This window comes from Xyrauchen texanus, chromosome 36 (genome assembly GCF_025860055.1).
Source record: "Xyrauchen texanus isolate HMW12.3.18 chromosome 36, RBS_HiC_50CHRs, whole genome shotgun sequence".
Taxonomy (NCBI): domain Eukaryota; kingdom Metazoa; phylum Chordata; class Actinopteri; order Cypriniformes; family Catostomidae; genus Xyrauchen; species Xyrauchen texanus.
This window is the reverse complement of record NC_068311.1, coordinates 18,642,965-18,662,583: the sequence shown is the minus strand read 5'-3', so window position 1 is coordinate 18,662,583 and position 19,619 is coordinate 18,642,965.

The following is a 19,619-nucleotide window of genomic DNA, read 5'->3' as shown; positions in this document are numbered from 1 at the left end:
GCCCCCACAGTCACCAGATCTCAACCCAATAGAGAATCTTTGGGATGTGGTGGAACGGGAGCTTCGTGCCCTGGATGTGCATCCCACAAATCTCCATCAACTGCAAGATGCTATCCTATCAATATGGGCCAACATTTCTAAAGAATGCTTTCAGCACCTTGTTGAATCAATGCCACGTAGAATTAAGGCAGTTCTGAAGGCGAAAGGGGGTCAAACACAGTATTAGTATGGTTTTCCTAATAATCCTTTAGGTGAGTGTACATACACTCACTGACCACATTACCTGTACACCTACTTACTCATGCAATTTCCTAATCAGCCAATCATGTGGCAGCAGTGCAATGCATAACATCATGCAGATATGGATCAGGAGCTACAGTTAATGTTCACATCACCATCAGAATAGGGGAAAGAATTTGATATTAGTGATTTTAACTGTGGCATGATTTTTGGTTCCAGACAGGCTGGTATGAATATTTCTGTAACTGCTGATCTCCAGGGATTTTCATGCACAACAGTTTCTAGAGTTTACTCAGAATGGTGCCAAAAACAAAAACATCCAGCGAGCCTTGTTGATGAGAGAGGTCAACGGAGAATGGCCAGACTGCTTTGAGCTGATAGAAAGGCTACAGTATCTCAGATAACCACTCTGTACAATTGTAGTGAGCAGAAAAGCATCGAAAAAAATAAAAATAAATCGGAAATCGAAATCGGCCAAGAAAATTGCAATCGGTGCATCTCTAGTAAACAGTCATGCAGGCAACATATGAGTGCCTGCATGCCTGTATAATAATAATATCCTTATTATTGAGCCATGCTTTGTAATTTTTTATCAACTCTGTGTATCATTTTTATCACATCACATTTGTACTGTGCATTTGCTTTTAAAAGTGCTCTTGTTCTCATCAACTTTGCATAGCAGTAGTTGCCATGACAGCAGTTACCACTTTGTGTCACTCTTGTGATGAGAGGGAATGACGCATTTATATCTTATGACACATAGTTTAGTTTAAAACAAATCTGGTCACTCTGAATTCTAATATCTCAGAATTCAAACATTCATCTGTCAACATCAAAGAAACTGTCTAAGGATCTTCCCAAGTTTAGCGTATATATAACCTTACATGATTGGAGTTTTGTAAATGATCTTATGCTTTTGTTTGAGCAAAATCACTAAACACATAAGTTATTGAAAACTCTGGGCCAGCATCAAAGAATGTCATGACTAAAAAGAATATGCATTTAGCTATGACATTTTCTAATTGACTGATAAATTAATAAAATGTGTTTTTAATGAGCTATCCAGGTTTTACAAGCCACAAAACAACACAGAAGCTGTTTTTATTTAATGCTTGAAGACTTTTTTTTTGGCAACATCCAATTATTTCCGTTTGAGATTTTACAAGTTCATTGGCGTAAACGCCTCTCATATTAATGTTGTTTTAGCAGCATGCTGTCATGACATTATTTGTGTCATGTTTCTTTGCCATGGTCAGCTAGGGAGGAATAAATACATTTTATTTATCAAACAAAGAAAATATTTTTTCTTGGTTTGTAATTTTCGAAAATGTTAGGCAAATATTTTAGAGGAGTTACTGAATGTTGTTTTTAGTAGGAGGCTATACAAGCTGGAGCTTGGCTTTTATTTTCTGATTTCTGTTTCAGAGATTTCTCCAGTTTTCTGCATCAATTCTCCTGGACTTCCTTAGATTTCCCCTCTCTGCCTTCATGAGCCTTGAAGATTACATCAATATATGGTAAAAATTCACATTTCCATACATCAGTATTTGGTGAATTTTTTCCATTTTGAGATTCAGGTTCACAGGTAAACCAGGCTGTCAGTACTTTACCTGTACTTCTTGCGATCTTCTCTGCCAGTTGTAGGGGAAAAGTACATGCAGTCACATTTCAGTCGATTCCACTTCCGCAAATAAGCTTCCCTGTTCAGAAAGTGAGAGAAGTTCATTTGAGTCAAATGGTACACATTTCACATGTAGGTATTTGCAACTGCTGTGATTTGCTTTTGGAGTGGCTGCCTGAGCAAGAACAGCTCTTTAACAGCTCTAAAAAACCTCATCTCAACCGCTTTCCTCACATGCTGGGCTTCCTGAAGATTTTCTTTTTACCTCTCCTCATTAACATACACAGCCTCTACAGATAGAATCGCTGATGCCCACAGGGCACTTAATGCAGCACAGAGGTGACTGCTGAAGCTCTCTAATTGGCCGCCCAAGCAAAGCTATATGGAAGCTGATTGACAGAGGCCATGGAGAAAAGGAGATCCCGAGTGGAAGGCTGGATTGTCCTAGCTCCTTTTTAATCATGTCGTTTGGAATTGTCGATAAGAGATGTTCTGAGATTAGAGTTCAAGGAGAGCGGCTTTGCATTGCGACTGTGGGATTGACTCTACATGTCGCAAGGGATGACTGAATCAGTATTCCATGTAGGCAGGAGCAGAAGAAGACTTGAGCCTAAGACCATCCTCCAAATTTAGTATGCACATCACAGAATTTTCCAAGAGTAATTATGTGACAGCTAGTGCAAAGAGTGAATGACAATTCTCAACCATGCTAAAGCATCAGTTTTAATGTCCCCTAAAGAACAAATTTGTTCTAAATCTTTACTTGTCCTACTGAACCTACTCTTGGTCAGCCTTTTCAACCCCACAAGGTAAAATTGAATAAGTTAGTTGTGTAAAGCAGTGGTTCCCAAACCTTTTAAAAATACAACACCCCCTTTTCCCCCCACAGCACATAAGTAAACATTTCTGTAAGCTTTTATATAAATTATTTATGAGCCAGTAGGAAAATGGAGAACAGAGTAAAGAGTGTATACGTTTTTCAGTAATAGCAGCAAATAAATATTGAAAAATCATAATATAAAAACATAATTTTTTTTATCTAATGCAAAATAAAACTTCTTAAATTATTGACATCATTTTTAGTGTAGGATTATAAGAAATACATTAATACTTATTCAATGCATTCATAGTTTGACTGAGAAGGAGACCTGCCAGTGGCTTAAAACTACTAAAGTTATCAAGGCAAGGACAGTGCTTTTCTCTTTTTTTTGTCAATATTGTTGTTTGATTATTATTAACGATAGGCCTATAACAGACAACAGCAGGTCTATTAGGCTGCATTTACATATCGCACAGATTGGATATTTTGAGATATAAGATTTTATCCTGTCTGCTTAAACTCACATAATTGTAATGCTGTGTACTTAGAAAGGAAGAGAGGAGACGCAGGAGTGGATACTTTCAATCTTTTAATAATATACAGAGGAGTGGAACAAACTATAAAAGCTAAACATCACAAATAACAACACAACGTAACACTTCAACCTTACAACATAACACTTTTAGGACTGACAATGGATGAACAAAACAGAAGGGTGTAGCAAATTTGGTTGTATAAATTTACACTGGATGGGTTAATGTGCCCGTGTACCCCCAACATAGTATGTGTGAGCTAGTAATTAATTTAAACTGTCCTTATTCTACATCATTATTATGTAAGGACATTTATAATGGAATTAGTTGCGTTTGACAATATCATAAATTTGATAAATGACAAATAACTAGAATAGCTTTGAAGCGAAATCTTTTAAAAACAGGGATGCGATTATTTATCAAAATATACCACAGTCAAATTATCTTAGAATACAGACAAACTTTATTGCTATTGTAAACATAAACTAATCTAACACATACAACATGAAACAGGTTGGTCAGTAAAGTGACAGAATGATCAATACAGTGAAAATTATCTTTATGAAGCCTGTTGACAATGTCTGAAGAACCATTTATCCTTCGAGTCTAAATTGATTGCAATCAGATTACACAAATTATTTAACTAATACACCAGCACTTTGAGCAAAAGTCTGGAGATGTACTTGCGCATCATTGCATTTCCTTGCAATGCGTTGCGTTTCCTTGCGTTGTGTTTCCTTGCGTTGCATTTCTTGGTTCTTAGGCATTTGTAGAAGTTTGTTTCGTTGATGTCTTGGACTCTGTAATAATTTTGGATAGTTGTTGTCTGGATGAAGCGAGGCATTCCGCTAGGAGGACTCACGACTCCCGTTGGGTGTGTGAACCATAGTGCAGAGAGTGAGAGGCTTCCTCGGGACTTTGAGTCCCGAGTTTTCCTTGGACTATACATGGCATGGAGGATTTGGAAAAAGCAAGAGAGCCGAAGAGAGGAGACCAAGCGACGGTTCCAAGAGAGGATTCCAAGAGAGTTCTAAGAGCAGAGTGTTTTGAACTGATATTGGCCGCAGCCCAAAGGTGTCCTGAGCCAATAAGAAGTGGCATTGAGTTAAAATCCTTTGTGTGGAGGATTCTTACAACTTCCCACTCAAAATAGTGCATGTTTAATCATGAACTTTTATATCTTAGATACAACTGACTATATCAAAATTTAATAAACACCAACATTCCCGAAGTGCACTTCTGAGTCTGTGTGTAGGCTCAGTTCTGTGTCTGTCTACATGTTGTTGCATTGGTTTTCGTCATAGGTTGCCTTGAAACGTCCATCTGTGTTCCCATGTCATCCTTTCTTTTGGACTGCTTAAGAGACGTGGTTTGGTCCACAGTTTTTCCCAGTGTTTGGACATGCATATGGGTCTGGCACTAATGTGGGGGTCATTATACCCCCACATGCCACATACCTTCTGATGCCAGCCCTTGATTTTGAGAGGTAAGGCTTCAGATTGACGATGACTTGTGGGCCTTTCTTGAGGCCATTCTTTGTTTTACATAAGCCATGTGTGCTAAGTCACGCAGTTGTTGAGCCGTCATCGTGCGAGGACAGGCTGTGACTCCTATATGATTCGTGGGATGCAGGTTTCTGAGGAAAATGGTTTTGAAATTGAATTCTTCTTCCATCTCAGGTTTGTTCCAAGACTGGAAGTAGTCTTTCTATTGTCTATGGTAGTAGGCTTGAATGGTTTCTTTCCGTCCCTGTTTGGTGTTCAGGGCGGTAAACATTTCTTGCTCAGACTCTGGGTCTGAAAATTCTTTAATCAGGTTCTCTCTCAGAAGTTGGTAGTCAGACTTTGTGTGGTGTAAATGTCAAGAAAACTTTGTGATGAGGGCAGTGAATTCTGGGAAATGTAGTCAGGAGGAAAACTTCAAAATAAGAGTCCTTGAAAAACACAAGGGAGACATACTGACAATAATACATTTATGGCTGCATGTACATTAATATCACTTCAAGAGGGCACAAATTGTTATCTCGCCTACTTACCCTACTTACCTATATTAATATGTCAAGAGGGGCATTTGAACAAGATGTGCATTTGTCTGTTCATGTGCACTGCCGCATTTACCACGAGACATTGCAAGGCCAAAAAAATATTGAACTGAGCAGAGATTCAGTGGTACTCCTAGCCAGTCGTGGTGGCACCCAGTTTAAGAACCATTGGTATAGAGCCTTTGTGTCGTTGTATTACCCCGAACGCTGTGCTTTGCCAATTTCACTGGCTCTATATCAGGCTCCATAAGGTTATTTTTGAGTAATACCAGTGCCAGTTCATGACTGGCTGAGGAGAGGATTATCTTATACCAGTTGTATGTGCTTTACTGGTACAGTACATTTTAAACTGTTATAATGGTTCTGTTGGCTACTAGAAGGATGGTAATGACCATGGGGAGACACAAGGCCATCAAATTAGTGCTATTAAAATGCCAGTCTTAGCATGTCATTATGTGCTTGGCAAACCACAGGTTGTGTAGCAAGAGTTTTACATTTAAAAAAAGTATACAGTTGGCCCACAATTTACATCTATTCATATATCATTGAAGTTAACACATTTTCTTGATTAAAGCTCAGCAGTTCAAGAGATCATTGTGACGTTAAGGATAAAGTAAAACAATGACTTACATTTAGGGATATTACACTAAGTGGAAAGGTGTGAAGCCGTTTCGGGTAGTTTGGATAACCCAGTGAGCATAATTGGTTAAATTATCAGGAAAAGGAAGTGACATCAAACCACCAAGACACTGCCTAAGATTTACCAGTTTTCGGTGGAGGAAAATGCCGTACCAGTGTGAATGGCAGGTGTAAACATAAAAATGTATGTGTTTTCTAACAAAAACATATTAGTGTGGATGTGGTCTAAGAATCTTTGCTAAGAAAATATCTTTTCACATAGCACTTAATTAATCTGTTAAATATGTTGTCTAAACAGCTAGTTTCGTTAAGCTTTTGTAAAATACTTTAGATAAACAGATGGGTAGTGAAGCCAGATTTGAACTTTGATTATTTGTCATGCATTCATAATGCATGGGATGGTACAATATGGTTGTGACACACAGAAAGAGAAGGCAGCTCATTAGTCACCCCTATCTCGAATGATCAGTTGTGTAACCAGATGCTGTGCCTCATCGCAGATATTTAATCAACTCTAGAGCCCAAACCTTCCCTTTAAACCAATTGTTTTGAGAAAAGTCACATTTAATGTCACTCATACTTGTTTTGTTCAGCTGTACAGTAGAACGATGAAGCTCCAGCATTCTTCGCAGAATTTGCACAGCCCCACAGTCTTGAAGCCATAACAACACTGGGTTGACTACATTTGGCGTCAATCACTTAGCGTCAGCTTCACAAGGACAGCCAAGATGGGTGTCCCCTCTTGGGATAATGACACATTTGCCACTCAAGTGGATCGGGGCAAGTTAGGTACTTCACAGGACGGAGAAAAAAGCTCTGCTAAAGCGTGCTGCTGCATCTCTGTTTGGTACCCACTATGTATCAGCTAAGCTTTCAGGTGAGAGCTGAGAATGAAATGTGGCTGTGAGAGTATAGGAACACGGTGCACGGACATGGGTATTTACCCGCTCCTGGTGAACAGCTATGTGCTTTCATTATATAGAGCCCTGTGTGTGTTTTGCACAGGTTATGGCCTTCAATAGTAGCCCCGTAGAGTCACCACAGGAGTCGTCAGTCTAAATATTGTCTTTTGACCAGACTACTTGATTTTCTGACCCAAACATTACACAAATGTCAGAAATATTTTCGCAAAATCAAGTGGAATGTTACTGCCATAGTAGGTTGCTTGTTGTAGCGGTTTGTAGAGTCAACAAACTAGACGTTTTCAAGTCTGTGAAATGTTCAAACAATTGGAGATCCTGATGCTTTTTTTATGGGGTGGGTGGTAAATTGAGACCTTGACAATTTAAAAGAACCTTAACTTTTAAGAAAGCATATTGAGACACCTTCATTCTGTTCCATTTGTTGAAACATGTTTGGTCTGAATGGACACTTAGGCCAGAAGCATACTCTATGCAAGTACACAAACACATATTTGAATGCTGGGCTAATGCATTGCAAGCATACTGTCTAGTGATGGGTCATTCATGAACGAACGTAATTTCAGAGAGTTATTCGTTCATTTTGTTGTGGCCGTGCATGCGCTAAATCCATGTTTGTGTTTCATTCATTTGACATGGGACAGTCTCATAGGCACCTTATGCTAAACAGAAATGTTTAGTTCACCTCCTGTGTCTTTGCGTATGAGTCTTTCATTCATCTGACATGTGACAGCCTTATTGGTACACATAGGATCCGTACAGGAAACATAAATTATTAGATAACCTCCCAAGTCTGTCTTCGGTTACGAGTCTTTCATTCATTTTTCATGTGACAGCCGTATAGGCTCAACAGGAATATTAATTCATTAGTTCACCTATCAAATGGGTCTTCAGATCTGAATCTTTTGTTCATCTGCAAAAGTTCTGTGTTGGAAACAGAATTTATTTAATACTTCAAACCTCTCTTAAATACAAGCTGTTAGTTAGGTTACATGGAGCATTTCTGGTCTCAGATTTTAGCATTTTTTAATTTCTTGCAATATATAACATTGTGAATATGTCTGTATTGATTTTTCTCCCCTTTTCTCCACATTTTGGAATGCCAAATTCACAATACCCTCTAAGTCCTTGTGGTGGCATAGTGACTGAATCTGGGTGGCGGAGGATGAATCTTAGTTGCCTCCACATCTGAGACGTCAATCTGCGCATCTTGTCATGTCACTTGTTGAGCATGTTACCGCAGAGATATAGTGCATGTGGAGGCTTCGCGCTATATTCTGCGGCATCCACGTACAACTCACCAGTGCTCCACCGAAAGTGGGAACCACATTGTAGTGACTATGAGGAGGTTATCCCATGTGACTGTAGCCTCCATAGCAACTGTGCCAATTTTTTTGCATAGGAAGCCTGACTGGAGTCATTCTGCACGCCTTGGATTCAGCGTCTTTACCCACTGATCTACCCAGGCCCCCCGCTGTCATGATGGTTCTTTTCCATAACACTGAATCTGGTAATAAAGTGTTAGTTAGCTTTAAATTTGATCAAATCACACTCATAAAGCAAGATGACTTAAATTTAAGCCCAGTCCCAAACTGTTTTTAATGGATTAACAACTTTTATCTTTTCTTTAAAAACTATCATAGAGTGTAAAAGCTATTAGAAACCCCCATATTATTTACTTGACTATTTAACTGATTTGGAATAAACTGTAATATATTTTCCCCTCATGATGCATTCCTTTGTTGTATGATTTATGTCCTTATTGTGAACTCTAGACCCAAATCAAGCATATCTTATAAAATTTCCCTTCGAATTTATTGGTAGACATTGAAGACCTTTTTACTTTGTTTTTTACATTTGGCAGACAATATCTTGTAACTGATACTAACAACTGCAACACAATTAATTGTAAGCTGTAAAGAGTAAAATAAATAATGAAAGATTTTTTTGTCTTCTATGCAAAGCTAGTAGCAGTCATGTGACAAATGAAGGAAAGACTCAGATCTGAAGACCAATTCGTGAGGTGAATTAATCAATCCTATTTCCTGTACAGATCCTATGGGTACCTACTGTCTGCGGATGTCATGTGAACAGTGAACAAAAGACTTAACACCCGAAGACTCTGCTTCCTGTATGCGACTGTCATGTGACAAATGAACAAAATGACTTGAAAAAAGATTTGTTTATTTTTTTGAACAAGATTCAAAGATCCAAGTCAGAAAAATCATCCGATCTTCCAGTCAGTAATACTGTCCCTTTGTACATTAATATGTGCTCATTCATTGCACTGTGGTGTTAACCAACCACAGTACTCAGGGGCTCAAGCAATAATCCTTCAAAAGTGAATTCCATTAAACCAGATGTGTTACTCTGGAAGTTGGAAATACATGTGATGACAGATTAACCATTTTAAAATGTTCTTCAAACTGTTGCTCCACTATGAAAGTAGTTGACCTGAAATAGACAATTGATTGTAGGAGGAAGACAGTTTACGATAATGACCTCAACTGTGCCCTTGTGGCAATGCTTAGAATGCAACACATGCACAACACATACAAATGAATTCTTGTGTAGAGTATTCAGGCCTTACTATGCTTAACTTTGGATCTTGCAAAAGTTAACATAACAAAACAAAATCATAATATCTTCTAAGAAATGCTGGTCATAGTTGGAGCAAGCAGTATGCTGGCTGCATACTATTGTTTGTACAAATGAACGTAGTAACTTTAGGCATTTGGAAATTGCTCCCAAGGATGAACCAGACTTGTGGAGGTTCACAATATTTTCTCTGAGGTCTTGGCTGATTTCTTTTGAATTTGTCATGATGTCAAGCAAAGAGACACTGAGTTTGAAGGTAAGCCTTAACGACTAAATAACGTTTATGCATGGTTTTTGAAAAAAACTTAATTTTTATGTCATTGAAATAAGGCCATATAATACATAAAAAACATTTGTCCACAAGACTTTTGAGAACTGGATCTTGTAGCCTAGATTTTTTGTTACAAAATGATGTGAAAACCATCCTGATCACTCATTCATACAAAACAATATAGTAATTTAACTTTTGTAAGACACTTTTAGTGTAAGAAAGGTCATATGCGAGGAGGCGTGAATGATCATGAATATTGAGGTAATTCACACCTGAGGAGACAAAATATCCCTCCCCTGGGCCTATCAATGAGGAATGTGACAGAAAGAGAATGAATGTGAGGAGACTTAATAATCAAAATCAAGTTTTAAGTTAAAAGAAGTAATCTGACTATACATTTTCTTTATATAAAGACTTACTTAATTTTATACCTACACTACTGTTTAAAAGAAGTCTCTTCTGCTCACCAAGACTGCATTTATTTGATCCAAAATACAGTAAAAACATTGTGTGAACTCATTTTACAATTTAAAAGAACAGTTTTCTATTTGAATATATTGTAAAATGCAATTTTTGATCAAAGCTGAATTTTCAGCATCATTACTGAAGTCTTCAGTGTCACATGATCCTTCAGAAATCATTATAAGATGGTGATTTTCTAATATGGGCATATTTAAATTGTACTCATTTACACCTGAACAGATATTTGCAATCACAAGCATTGATGATATTGAGGCAGCATAAACACTAGATAAAATATATTCTAAACATTCATATAATTTTATATCATATTACATATCATATTTATATCATGCAGCATACAATTTAAATACCTGCTATAGCCGAAACAGCATTTAAATGCAACTAAAACTTGCTTATTAGGACATATTTCAAATGTCAATACTCTGAATCCTGGCTGGCAAGTCTGGAAACAGTCCCACTAGTAAAATATGTACATGGTTATATAAAATAGCATGTCAACTAATGAAAACTAAATGACTTACTCATCTGAAATTGTATCCTCGGCTGGATCAAGTCTCTCTTCAAAATACATCGGAAGTGCAAATGTTCATCGGAGTCCCGCTCTTCTTCTGAGGAAAATGTTAAATCTTTATCACTATCCAGGAGTTTTCTCATCTGTGTATCGTGTGATCTTCCAAATGCGCAGAAAAGTGAATGAACTAGATGTTCATTTCATGGGGCGTTTACCATTTGCATTGATCGCCTCATTTCATTACCATATGAATAGCACACTCTGCCCGTGGGTGTGATCACATTAGGGATAATTAGCTGAGCCAGGAGAAACTGTACATTGCTTAGTTTCATACAGATTACATTGCAGAAGAATATTTATTTTAAATTTGAATTATTTTATTTAAAAGTAGACATTTTAAGCTTTCTTTAGACATATGTTTCATGTTTGTGTGATAAGTATTCATGGAGTTTCAGTTAATTTTGTGACATGTGTCAGATGCTTGCGGACACAGAGACTGCTGAAAGCTCACCCTTTTTATTTTCTTTATTTTACAAAAGCACAAGGTTTTGTTGTTATTGTGAGTGTACACAAATAAAAGTAGACCCTTTATAGCAGGGGTGGGCAAACCTTTTTGGCTCAAGGGCCACACTGGGTTTTAAAATTTGACAGCGGGCCGGCCCAGTAGCAGATTATCCCAGCAAACACATTTACATGGCAACATCTGACGTTCTGACAATTAATTTATGCTATAGATATCCCCCATTTAGCATTGTTATGTTTTGAGGTTCATTTTTAATTAGTCAGATAATTATATTCTTTTTAAATATTGTTTATCCTTAGTATTATTTAATGGGCCTAACAGTAAATTAGAAACAAAACACCAGCAAGTGTACACTTAGAAGAGTAAAAATGACAGAATGTTACATTAATTCAACTTTATTAAAACTGCATATGGTAATCAAATTGCACTTCATACACAAAAGTCATACATTTGTGAAAAAAAAACTAAATAATCGAATATACACATTTATTTTAAGTATAATAAATAAAACATAAAAAACAAAGGCAGATCAGAACATTTAATGAACAAAACCGGGTTCTGTACATGGCAGAGACGGGGGAGCGTAGTCGAAAGCCGGGCGATAAAGGTCGGTAACCGGAAGCAGTCCAAGACATCTACAAATCCAGAGGAGCAAAGAAACGAAATATCAGACAAATCAAATGAAAAACTAAACAGGCGTACAAACGGTTACAAACATTTTTTTTCCCTCTGAGTTTCCAAAAAAGGAAAAAACATTAACGTGCAACAAGGAGCCTATGCACTTAAGTCGCTCTCTGTTCAAGGAGTGCTGAAATGTCAATGATTCAATCGTGCCAACGTTCTGTTTGCTGGGATATTAGTTATAAATTACATATGAAACTCAATACCTAAAAAGTAAAGATTAGCCAACCTACCTACCTTTATTCAGTTTCAGTGAGAACAGTGTTGTTGATCACCCTTTTTTGCCAGCGCATCGAAGTTTGGTGTCAGTTTAGTTGTGGCAATTCTCAGGACCGATCTCAGGTGATCATCAGTTTTGCTTTGTTGATGTTCATCACGCTGAACGTCTGCTCACACACGTAAGTAGAGCCAAACAACACCAGCATCTTCTGTGCCAACTGTCGGATGTTTGGAAACTTGGTTTCATTGAGTGAAGCATAAAACTTATCCACTTTCAAGGAGTCAAACCTCTCCTTTAGGATGGAGTCACACTGCAGATCTATGAATTCCAATTGCAACTCCTGCGGCGCTGTTTCAGAGTCCAGTGACAGGGGACATGACACCAGCTGAAGAGACTTCTCGATTTTTTCAAAATCAGAGAATTGACGGAAAAATTCTCTGTGCAGGACATCCAGTGATTTGCTGTATTTCTTCGCATGTTGAGAGGCCTCTTTCAGCGTCGCTAGTGTGGGGAAATGAGCGAATGTGTTGTTTGAAATTTGCCTTGAGAATAAAGTCAATTTGGTTTTGAAGGCTTTCACATTTGCATGCATGTCATGCACAAATTGATCTTTGTCCTTGTAGCTTCTCGTTCAGCACGTTCATGTGTGCCAATATGTCCACAGCGAACGCAAAATCACAAAGCCAGTCTGTGTCGCTCAGCTCACCAGCCTTCCCCATTAACTCCAAAAATGAGCTTATCTCCCCTTTGAGCTCCCACAGTCGCTGACATGCTTTCCCCAAACTTAACCAACGGACATTAGAGTGGTACAGTAAGTCCTGGTGATCAGCATCAGTTTCTTCAAGGAATTGAATGAACTGACGATGGTTAAGTCCTCTTGCTCTAATGAAGTTTACAAGCTTTACGACTACCTTCACTACGTGATCAAGCTGCAAGACAGACTTGCACAGGACTTCCTGGTGGATTATGCAGTGCAGGAAAATGATATCCAACTCAGGGTTTTCCTCTTTCACCTTATCCTGGATTCTTTTCAGCAGCCCAACGTTTTTTCCTGTCAAATTTGGCGATCCATCTGTAGTGACATTCACAAGTTTACACCATGGTAACTTAAGCCTCTCGATGACACCAGTCAAGCTGTCATACAAGTCCACTCCTCGTGTTGTCCCCTTTATGGACTCCATGGCCAAAAACTCCTCCGTGATCTCAAAATTATCGTCAATCCCTCTGATAAAAATTAAGAGCTGCGCGGTGTCTTTTATGTCGTTACTTTCGTCCAGTGCTAACGAATAGAACTTAAATGACTCTGCTTTTTTGTTCAAGTCGTTGGTCAAATCTTCGTCAATTAGTTGTATACGGTGGGTCACTGTTCTGCATGATAAACTAATTTGTTCAAATTTGTTTTTGCTCTCTGGACACAAGAGACTCGCAATCTCTACCATACATTCTTTCAAAAACTCCCCTTCGGAGAAAGGCTTGCCGGCCTTTGCTAATTTGAATGCCAGCAAATAACTTGCCTTGGTACTTGACTCCTGAATAGTAGCTTGTCGAAGAAAAATATTTTGCTGAGCCTGTAAATTGGCTGCTAACCTCTGAGCAGTAGCCTTCCTTTCTTGCTCTGACTGGTTGCTAACATGGTTAGCATGCTTGGTGGAAAAGTGGCGGCTGATATTGTATTCTTTGAAAACTGCAATGGTTTCTTGGCAAATAAGACATACGGCCTTTGATCGGACTTCGGTGAAAAAATATTTAGCTGTCCACTCCTTATTAAAAATGCGGCACTCACTGTCCACTTTTCTTTTCTTTGGTCCACTCATTGTTAATTAAAAAAATTCTGTCTCACTCCGCAGCGTGAGTTTTGCAATGTAACCGTTATTTAGTCACTGTATGGTTTCCATGGTGACGCGTCATTGCTTGTCACGTGACACACCGCAGCGCAGCCACAACAGCGCTGAATGAATTGATCTGCTTTATTCAAGTATTGCAGGAAAAAGGCAAAATGAATGCAATATTTAAGACAATTTTCTAAATACTCGACGGGCCGGATTAAACAGCCAAACGGGCCGTATGTGGCCCGCGGGCCGTAGTTTGCCCACCCCTGCTTTATAGTCTCTAATGATGCCTTACACATATCTGTATGCCCCAAAATGACTGAAATGTTGTTTTTGCTCTAATGACGAAAAAATCCAGCAGGATGCGCCGGCGCATCCGTCGACCCCAGAGGGTTAAAGGGGATACATTTAAATATACAACTTTAAACAGTGTTTACAGTACAAACTGTAAAACAGCTAAAGCACAGCATGCTATTAGCATGCTTTGTATAGTACCACATGTTTAAAATGACTAATAAAATAAAATAAATATTAAACTCATCAACTTAATCGACAAGTCTTTGTCGACCATTGTGACCCATCTCTACTATCCAATTCAGTGCCTCACTCAACCCTACTGAGACAAATTCTGCTCATCCTCAGCCCCTTATTCTAGACCACCCACACATTTTAAACCTATTGTTTTATAGACTTTGTTTTACTATCTGTAGCACTGAAAGGCAAGTCATACTGAAGGGCACTGTGTTAAATTAAGATTGATTCATTAATTTGGGAGGAGCACTCAAGAGTCAAGAGCCAAAGATCAGCAGTCTTTTTTTGGATCCTTGGCTGAACCTGCATCGTTTTTATTCTCGTGATGTCAGATTTATTGCCGGAATTTGGCCAGCAAGCCATGAGTAACACACAGCTGACTGGATGGTGGAAGGACGGTGTGGGTGGTTTGCATTACAGGGACTCCATGTGCCAGCTTCATCTCCATCATAATCAGGCCTCCAGGCATGAAGCAGAGATTGCAGGGGCTGCACAAATCAGACTCAGCTCATCTTATGAGGTCAGGAGAACATACTCTTGGATCTCGCGTTCATCATCCTGGGAAAGTCAACATAGGATGGAGAAAACTAGCAACCATTGACCCACCTCCCCTTAATCCATGATGTCTCGCTCCCATTAGTGTGACATTGCTCTGTTAATTAAACCAACCAACAATGGGAAGGAAAAATGGATATGGAGTGTTTTGGAAGCAATTATGCCGGTATCTTAAAATGTCTTAATGTGTTGGGAGGGCTCTCAGTGCTATGTGCAGTGTGATCATCTGTCCAGTTTTGATTCAGGAGTTGTTCTAAAGCAATCTGTACATTTTCTGTCTTTTGATGTACTCTCATTGCTTATTAGTTTTGCTTGCTAAGGCAAGCATCACTATTACTTTTACTATTGCTCATGCAGAAGTTAATCCATTGTGCTGTGGACATGAATGATAGCTCAAATTTTCCACAACCACCCCACCCCCTTCCAATACCCAACCCAACCCTGACCCCTAACAAACATCCCTGCAGTCACATGTGAGTATATACACAAAAAAGTGCAATCAAACACAAAATATATATAATAGTCACACACATTTATACCTCCACCACCCTCACCCCCACCCCCTGGATCTCAACACACCACCAAAAAACATAGGCTGTGTCTCCATCCTCCAATTGGCATCTCCAGCAGGTGGTTGTGTCTTTAAGACCAAGCCTATACAATCTAGATGGGATCCAATAAAATCTGTAGATTTTCAGGGGGTCCAAGTCTATGCAGAGTTGATGTTTTTTAGAATCCTAGCCCACACTCCCTCCTCCAGTTCCAAGTTTAAAGTATTTTTATTATTTCCATAATCTCTTGATAGAAGTTAAAGCTCCATCCCCCCGACTCTGTATTAGTAGGGAGTAATACTCTGATGCCTCATGACCTTTTCTAAAAGCAGTAACCACCATTCCCAGATTATCTGCCACTTTAGGGGGGTGTATGCTACTCCCAAAAATAGTACAAAGCAGGTGGCTCAGCTGTAAATACCTATAAAACTGAGATTTGGGAATCAAAACATTTTGAACCAAATTTTCAAAAGATCTCAACACTACTCTCTCATGTAGGTCACCGAGTGTAGTATCCCCCCTCACAATCCACTCTGACCAACAGAAAGGAGACTTATTAATACATAATTTTGGAATGTGCCATATGCTTGAGGCAACATTTAAATAAATGTCAGAATTAAACACACTGGACACTTTTGTCCATACCGAGTGCAAATGCGAGAAAACGGGGTGTAACTTAACTTCTCCAATTAGTTTGATAGAAAGGCTTTGCAATGGCGAAATAGGGGAATGAACATCCTGTTCAATACAAAACCAGGGAGGGGCTCTCTCAGGTGGAAGCGACCAATGAGCCAAATGTCTGAGACGAATGCATTGTAATAAAACATAATCTTGGGTAGGCCTAGCCCACCTTTGTCAATTGGGCTATGTAACATATTAAAATGTAATCTGGGATGTTTACCATTCCAAATGAAGGACTTTGCTATAAAAAAAAAAACGTGTGCATTGACCCCGTTGCATGACGGCACCAACCGCCGTCCATCCCCTCTAAACACTCTGGATAGAAAATAATCTATAAAACAAATGGGCCAGTGGTGGCTCAGTGGTTAAGGCTCTGGGTTACTGACCAAAAGGTCAGGGGTTCAAGCCCCAGCACTGCCAAGATACCACTGTTGGGCCCTTGAGCAAGGCCCTTGACCCTATCTGCTCCAGGGGTGCTGTTTCATGGCTGACCCTGCACTCTGACTCCAGCTTAGTTGGGATATGTGAAAACAACTGCATTTCATTGGCTCTGTACCTGTACTCTGCACAATGACAATGACAATGACAATGACAATGAAGTTTAATCTTAATCTTAAAATCCAGCCGGAATAAGGCACAAAGAACGTGTAGATTCATCCACATAATTATCCTGAAGGTGTGTACAAAACAAACTCCAGCTGCTAGCGGAAACAAAAAGAAAGAAAATAAAACTTACACTTTCGAGCAGTCAAATGAATGTTCAGTGAGCCGGCCCATTTGGCTGTTACATGAGTGGAACAAATGCCCTAATCACTCCAATATTTGCAAGAAATATTCCACAAAACAAACTCCAGCTGCTAGGTGGAACCAACACAAAAAGAAACACATAAGTCAAGTGAATTTTCAGTGAGTCGGGTCCATTCGGCTGCATTGAGAGCATCACACAATGACTTACTCATTCCATTGACTTTATAAAGGACATCACTTGCTGTGGACATGTAAATATTTTGTGGCCATCCTTAGTATCTATTCTTAACTTGGCCGGGAACATCAGTGCAAAAGAGGCCTTCCATTGATGTAAGAATTTCTTGCATTCCTTGAATCAATCACGTTTCTCTCTTGTCGAATACGCAAAGTCTGGGAGCAAGAAAATGCTGTGGTTCTTCCAAGAAAGCCTTCCTTTACTCCTCGCCTCACGTAACACAAGATCTTTATCGAATGATCTCAGAAATGTGGCCAGAATTGATTGGGGCCTGACTCCCTCCATGGATCTCCGAGCCAGGACTCTGTGAGCTCGCTCAATTTCCAGCTTATGGCATGTTATGTCGAGCAGACTCGGGAAGAACTTGTTTAGGAATTTCACCATATCTCAGCCTTCTTCGTCGTGAGGAATTCTAACAATTTGTACATTGTTTCACCAGTTACAATTCTCAAGGTCTTCCAACTTTCCCCAAATGGTCCGTCTTGGTCACTAGCGGGTTAGCATCTAATTCCCTCTCCGATGACTCAGATAACCAATCCGTTTCTCAATGACTTTCGTCAGCATTGCCATCATGTTCGACAGTTGACACTTAATCTCTTCCACTATACCAGCCAAATTGAGTCCCGGGCTCTCGACCTGTTGGTCAGGGGCCTCAGCTTGAAAATGTATGTGTCTTTTAATGTCTCCAAATCCCAAGGATTTTGAATTATTTAAAATATTGTCTTCATAGAACAATTATGAAACAGAGCTTATCGAATTCCACTGGTTTATGACACAAAAAGCATTAAAACCAGCAAAGTGCGCAGAGCTCGCTATTCACACGTTCGAACCTCGCAGAGTGCCATGAGACTCCCCTGTTGCAAGGTTTTTACAAAATGTGTAGTCACTGCAATTTGAATTTGGGGCATTAAGCAAACTCCCAGAACACCCTTGAAACATCTACCCACAAAAACTCTTGAAACCCTAGTAACTGCGTAGCAACACAGTTAACAATCAATGTTTCACAAAGCTAATTAAACTCAAAGTTTCAGAGTAAGTTTCAGGTTGACAAAACCAGGTGCTTTAATTTGGAGTGAGAGATACAGAGGAGTGACAATTGTGTAAGAGAGGTCACTTTATCACACAGGTGATAAATGATCATTTATAGCATAAATTAGCTTTCAGGCATGGGTACAAATCTAGTTTTAAAATCACATGAATTGATAATGTTATCTGGCTACTAAAGTATCACGTATACAGAGTTTTATCAAGGCTGAGCACCTACATCTTTTATTTTCTTAACTGACGTACTAAAACAAGGTTAAGCCATTCCCAGTCTGCAAACAACTTGCTAGCACCTTTTCTGTCTGATCTGGTCCAAATCTGGTATGTGATTAGGGATTAATTTTACATTGCTTCTATAGCACTCTATAGTGTGCATTGTGTTGGAAATGACTCTCTGAAACTCCAGAATTCTTGCCATCAAGTAAGTCCCAATTTATTGAATCTGGTCAACAAAGAAACAGATATTAGAAGATCGCACAGCGTCTGGCAGCAATGCACAGAGAAAACTCACACAGACTAGCAATAATTTTTCACAGGAGTTCGATTAAAAAAAAAACATAATAATAAAACATGTTCCTGGTCAACAAAGAAACTGAAAAGGGGTAAATATACACTCAATTAACACTGAATTAGGTACACCTGTACACCTATTATTCATGCAATTATCCAACCAGCCAATCGTGTTGCAGCAATGCAATGCAAAAATCATACAGATACAGGTCAGGAGCATCAGTTAATCTCCACATTAACTGTCAAAATGTCAAAAAAAATATGAATCTCAGTGATTTTGACCATGGAGTGATTGTTGAATCCAGACTAGGGCCTGGCGATATGTAAAAAATCTTTAATCGGTAATAGGCTTAAAAAATATAGCGATATCTGATTATATCATCACCCCCCTGCCGACGGTCATTGAATATTCTTTATTTATTGATATTTCTTTAAAAATAAAAAACCAAAAAAGCTATTAAAATAACGAAGTGATAAAATTTTTTTATTTGCACCTTCCCAAATCCAAAAATGTACTTGTCTCCAACAGCCCCATTTGCAATCACGCAGTTATTCGTTTAAGACAGCAGGTGGGAAATTACTAATAGCCTAAAAATTAAGAACTAAAGAAAATTATAAATGTAAAGATAATAATAATTATAATAATTATCTTAATTAAAAATAAATAAATAAACCATTACCTATAGACAGTTCAACATAATTTCTAACTTTCAAAATGGTTAAAACAGTTTGTTACTTCACATAGTCTGTGCATAAACGAATAGAAAACACTAGTTTTTATATTAAGTGTAAGCCTAATATATTTCTTTGTCTTCCCAACATAATGCTGCCAAAT